The 6,379-nt window shown below is 39.6% G+C and overlaps 1 pseudogene; it reads right to left on the bottom strand.

Annotated features, from left to right (window-relative positions):
- Window positions 1-5,536: 5,536 nt before the first annotated feature.
- On the bottom strand, window positions 5,537-6,379 carry LOC135273170 (dihydropteridine reductase-like; annotated as a pseudogene).

The raw sequence follows: 6,379 nt of genomic DNA, 5'->3' as shown, positions 1-6,379 counted from the left end.
TTTACTTCTGAATTATTGTAGGTTTTTAAGATTTTAAGTCTAGTTACTTTTCTAGGGTATGTCTCAATGTTGGTCAGTCTCTTTTTTTATTGAGATAAAATTCACAAACCATATAATTCATTCTTTTTAGTATATAATTCAACAGGTTTTTGTATATTCAGAAAGTCATACAACCTTCACCACTAATTCCTGAACATTTTCGTCTCCCCTAAAAAACCCTGTGCCCATTAGCAGTTACCTCCCATTGCCCTTGTTCTTGTACTCCCACCTCAGCTCTGGCAACCATTAATTTACTTTCTGTCTCTATGGATTTGCCTATTTGAGATTGTCCACATAAATGGAGTCATAAAATATGTGGCTTTTTGTATCTAGCTTCTTTGACTTAACATGTTTTTTTTTTTTTTAAGACGGAGCCTCTCTCTGTCACCCAGTCTGGTTCAACTGGGTTCAAGTGATTCTCCTGCCTCAGGCTCCCGAGTAGCTGGGACTACAGGCACCCACCACCACACCCGACTAATTTTTGTATTTTTAGTAGAGACAAGGTTTCCCATATTGGCCAGGCTGGTCTCAAGCTCCTGACCTTGTGATCTGCCTGCCTCGGCCTGCCAAAGTGCTGCAATTACAGGCATGAGCCACCATGCCCAGCAGACTTAACATGATATTTTTAAGGTTGTAGCATATGTCAATACTTCATTTTTTGGTTTGCAGAATAAAATCCATTATGTGGATTTACAACATTTTTTTTTTTTTTTCTTAGACGGAGTTTCGCTCTTGTTACCCAGGCTGGAGTGCAATGGCGCGATCTCGGCTCACCGCAACCTCCGCCTCCTGGGTTCAGGCAATTCTCCTGCCTCAGCCTCCCAAGTAGCTGGGATTACAGGCACGTGCCACCACACTCAGCTAATTTTTGTAATTTTAGTAGAGACAGGGTTTCACCATGTTGCCCGGATGGTCTTGATCCCCTGACCCCTTGATCCACCCCTCTCAGCCTCCAAAAGTGCTGGGATTACAGGCATGAGTGACCATGACCGGCCGTACTTTTTTACTTTCACAAATAATGCTGTTATAAAATTGTGTACAAGTTTTTGTGTGGACATACTTTTTTCAGTTCTCTTGGATAAATACCTAGAAGTAGAACAGCTGGGTCATATGATAACTCTCTGTTTAACCTTTGAGTAACCCCTCAACTATTTTCCAAATTGGATGCACCGTATTACATTTCCACTAGGATCATATTAGGGTTTCAATATTTCCACGTCCTCGTCAATAATTATTGTTTTCTGACTTTTAATTATAGACATCCTAATGAGTGTAAAGTAGCATCTCACTGTGGTTTTGATTTGCATTTCTTTAATGACCAATAATGATGAGCACTTTTTAAGTGACTTTTAGCCATTTGAATATCTTTTTTGGAAAAATTTCTATTCAGATCCTATGCTCATGTTTAAATTGGTTTATTTTTGTTACTTTATTATTGGTTTCGACGTGTTCTGTATATATTCTGAACAGCATTCCCTTATTCAGTATATTATTCAAAAACATGTCTCCCATTCTTTGGAATGCTTTTCACTTTCTTGATGGTATCATTTGCAGTACAAAATTTTAAATTTTGACAAAGTCCAGTTTATCTACTGTTGTCATTTGTGTTTTTCATGTTGTGTCTAAAACTATTGCCTAACCCAACATCACACACACACACACAAAATTATTTCTTTGCTTTCTTCTAAGAGTATTATAATTTTAGCTCTTAAATTAGGGTCTATGATCATTTTTTAGCTAATTTTTGTATGTGATGTGAGGCAGGGGATACCGTTTTATTCTTTTGCATATGGATATCCAGTTGGCCTAGCACCATTTGTTGCAGAGACTTTCTTCCATTAAATTGTCTGGGGTCCTTTGCCAAAAATTAATTAACCATAAATGTAAGAGTTTATTTCTGGACTCTTAATTCTATTTCATTGATCCATATGTCTCTGCATATGCCACCACCACACTGTCTTATTGTTGTGTCCTTATGGTAAATTTTGAAGTGTGAGTCCTCCAACCTTGGTTTTCTTTCTTTTTCTTTCTCTCTTTCTTTCTTTCTTTTTTTTTTTTTTTTTGAGATGAACTCTTGCTCTGTCACCCAGGCTGGAGTGCAGTGGCACAATCTTTGCTTACGTCAACATCCACCTCCTGGGTTCATTCAATTCTCCTGTCTCAGCCTCCCAAGTAGCTGGTAATACAGGCACGTGCCACCATGCCCAGCTAATTTTTTGTATTTTTAGTAGAGACAGCGTTTCACTGTGTTAGCCAGGATGGTCTTGATCTTCTTACCTCCTGATCTGCCCACCTAGGCCTCCAAAATTGTTGAGATTACAGGCGTGAGCCACCATGCCTAGCCTGTTTTTCTTTCATAAAATTGTTTTATCTATTTATGGGTCCTATGAACTTTAGGATTAGCTTGCCAATCTCTGAAAAAATAAAAGGCAGCTTGAATCTTGGTAAGGATTTCCTTGAATCTGTAGTTGGAATTGGGGAGTACTGGCATCTTAACAATATTAAGACTTCCAATCTAGGAACATGGGATATATTCCCATTTATTTAAGTCTTCTTTCATTTCTTTCAACAATCTTCATAGTTTTTACTTCTTTGCAGTTTGGCAAATCTGTAATTAAATGTATTTCTATATATTTTATTCTTTCTAATGCCATTGTAAATGATTTTATTTTCATGATTTCATTTCTAGGTTGTTTATTGCTAGTGTATAGAAATACAACTGATTTTTCTATATCAATCACAGATTGTACAAGCTTGCTGAACTTGTTTATCAGCTCTAGTAATTTACATGTGTGTATGTGTGTGCCTTAGGATTTTCTATATAGAATACTATGTCATCTTCAAATACAGATGGCTTTTCTTTTTTCTTTCTAATCTCATGCCATTTTTTTCTGTGATAATTGACTTTATTTGAACCTCCAGAACTATGTTGAATAGAAGTGGCAAGAATGGATGTTCTTGTCTTGTTCCTAATCTTAAAGGGGAAAGTGTGAAGTCATTAAGCATAATGTTAGGAGTGAGTTATTTGCAGATGCCCTTTAACAGGTTGAGGAAGTTCCCTTCTATTCCTAGTTTGTTGAATGTTTTTACTATGAAGGGTTTTTTTTTTATTTTGCCAGATGCCTTTTCTATGTCTATTGACATGATTATATGTTTTTCCTTTATTCTATTAATATGGTATATCATATTGATTTATTCATACAATGAACGAACACTGCATTCCTAAGATAAATCCCACTTGGTTTTGATGTGTAATCCCTTTTCTGTCCTCTTGGATTCAGTTAGCTAGTAGCTAGTATTTTTGTAGGATTTTGCATCTGTATTCACAAGAGATATTGGTCTGCAGTTCTCAAGTGGTATCTTTGTCTGCCTTTGATATCAGGATAATACTGGCCTACATAGAAGGAATCAGGAAATGATCTTTCTGGTTATGTTTTTTGTATGAGATTGTGAATAATTGGTGTTACATCTTCTTTAAATATTTGGCAGAATTTATCAAGGAAGTTTGGTCCAAGCTTTTCTTTTGGAGAAGTTTTCTAATTATTAACTCAATCTTTTCTCATTATAAACCAACTGAGAGTTTCTGTTTCTTCTTGAATCTATTTTGATCATTTCTTTTTTTTTTTTGAGATGGAGTCTTGCCCTGTTGCCCAGTCTGGAGGCCAATGACATGATCTCAGCTCACTGCAACCTCCGCCTCCCGGCTTTAAGTGATTCTCCTGCCTCAGCCTCCCGAGTAGCTGGGATTACAGGGGCGCGCCACCACACCAGGCTAATTTTTTGTATCTTTAGTAGAGAAAGGGTTTCACCATGTTGGCCGGGTTGGTCTCGAACTCCTGACCTCATGATCCATCCACCTTGGCCTCCCAAAGTGCTGGGATTACAAGCGTGAGCCACCGCTGCTGGCCTGATCATTTCTTTATCTAGAAATTTGTCTACTTCATCTAGGTTGTCTAATATCTTGGTATATGATTGCTCATAGTATCCCCTCATCCATTCTTAATTTTAGTGATTTGAGTCTTTGGTTTTTCCTTGGTGAGTCTAGCTAAAGAATTCAGTTTCTGTTGAGGTTTTTAAAGACAAAACTTTTGGTTTCTTTAATTTTCTCTAGCATTTTTCTAATCTCTACTTTATTTATTTCCTTTCTAACATTTAGCATTTTCCTCCTACTTGTTTTAGTTTTAGTTTGCTCATCTGTTTCTAATTCCTTTTTAAAACAATTTCAATTTTTATTATAGATTAAATGGCACATGTGCAGGTTTATTACATGAGTATAATGCTTGACACTGAGGCATGGGGTACAAATAATCCCCTCACCCAGGTGGTTAGCGTAGTACCCAATAGGTGGTTTTTCAGCCCATTTCCTCCTCCTTTTCTCCCATCTAGAAGTCCTCACTTTCTATTATTTTCATCTTTATGTCTATGTATATACAGTGTTTAGCTCCTGCTTATAAGTGAGAACATGCAGTATTTGGTTTTCTGTACTTGCGTTAATTGGTTTAGGATAATGGCCTCCAGCTCCATCTATACTGCTGTGAAGGGCATAATTTTATTTTTATGGCTGTGCAGTATTTTATAGTATATATGCACCACATTTTCTTTATCCATCCACTGTTCGTGGCCACCTAGGTTGATTTCATGTCTTTGCTATTGTGAGTAGTGCAGGAATGAGCATGTGAGTGCATTAGTTTTTTTGAAAGGATGAATTATTTTTCCTTGAGTATATACTACTGGTTATATACTTTGAATATATACTACTGGTTCAGTCACTGTATAAGGCAATTGGGAGATTTCTCAAAGAAGTGAAAAAGAAGCACTTTTTGAGTATATACTACTGAGTATATACTACTGGGTAGTGTATACTCAAAGAAGTGGTTCTTTTTCACTTCTTTGAGAAATCTCCCAATTGCCTTATACAGTGGCTGAACCAGTTTGCATTCCTACCAACAGTGTATAAGCATTCCCTTTTCTCTGAAGCCTTGACAGCATCTGTTATTTTTTGACTTTTTTTTTAAAACGAAGTACATTTATTAGGATCAACATTCTGAATATTCACAAATAGTTATCTTGCACACTTAACCTTAGGCCAGAGAACACAGGGCAACCACACAGGAGAAGGATACCAGGACAGAGTCCACGGCGTTTTGCTTATACCACAAAAGGAGTTTTAAAGCAGTTTAATTCAAGGCTGCAAAAACTACGTCTGTGACATAAACATGACATTCAAAAATAATTCAGCCTTCAAAATGTCTCCAATACCAACAAATCAACAAAGTAGTCAAGATGACAGCCACTGTCAAGGACAGATAACAGTCTCAAAAGCAATCCAACATGACACCGATATAGCAGGGGCAATGCAGAGACCTCCCTAGCAGTTAACACAGATTGACAGATGCTATTTGCAGGCTGCCAGTCTCGCATGCTTTTACTTCACATAAATGTATTACACTGTCCTAGAAGAGCAAATGCACATTAGGTGACAGAAAAATAGGACTCATTATCTCATACTACGAACTGGGGTTACAGAAAACGCAGGGCTAGACAAGGCCACGCTGAGATAGGTTAGTGACGTTTTTGGCAAGCCCCTCACAGGAGCACTGAGATGAGGCCTAAAAATACCGGGGTGAGCTGTCCTTCCTTCCGTGTTTACCACCTGGATTAGGCTTCCTGAGCTCGGTTGGTTTTTCCCTGTGATCCAGTCATGGAAGGTTTCAACTAGGAATTCTAAGGGTGTCCAGGAACTGAAGTCAGCCTCAGGCATTGATTTCCTGTTCATTGGGGTATCCAGGGTAAGCGGGAGCACAGCGATGGCGGCTGACCCGGACGGCATGCCGCTGTTCTTCCCGGCCAGGCTCTGGCAGAGCTGGTGAACGGCACCCTTGGCCATGCCGTACCCGATCATACCAGGAGTCCCATCCAGGGCAGCCTTTGTGCCAGCCAAGGTCAGGAGGCCGCCTTCCTTGAGATGCTTGGTAGTCAGGTGGCTAGAGATGGTGGACGTCCACATGCTCTGCTTCCACATCAGGTCACAGTTCTTAAAGAGAGACTTGGATTTGGCATTGCCCCCGGCCCATCCTCCAGCAACGCAAAGAATCATGTCCACCTTCTCTTCACCCAAGAGCTTTGCAACCTCAGCAGTCACCTGGTCAGCCTGCTTAGTGAAGGAGTCAGTCATTTTAACAACAATACTGTCGCTGGCCTCTTCATTCTCCACCACATCAATGCTGGCACCCCACCAGTTGCGGGTCCGGAACGCCTGCACGCATGGAGAGCCTAGCGCCCCCCTGCCGCCCTACACCAGCACCCGACGCGCCTCGCCCGCAGCCGCCGCCGCCGCCAT

This window comes from Aotus nancymaae, unplaced genomic scaffold (assembly GCF_030222135.1).
Source record: "Aotus nancymaae isolate 86718 unplaced genomic scaffold, 86718_ANA_hifiasm-v0.15.2.pri h1tg000338l, whole genome shotgun sequence".
In the NCBI taxonomy this organism is placed as follows: domain Eukaryota; kingdom Metazoa; phylum Chordata; class Mammalia; order Primates; family Aotidae; genus Aotus; species Aotus nancymaae.
The sequence above is the reverse complement of the archived record's forward strand: the minus strand, read 5'-3'. Positions and strand labels throughout refer to the sequence as shown.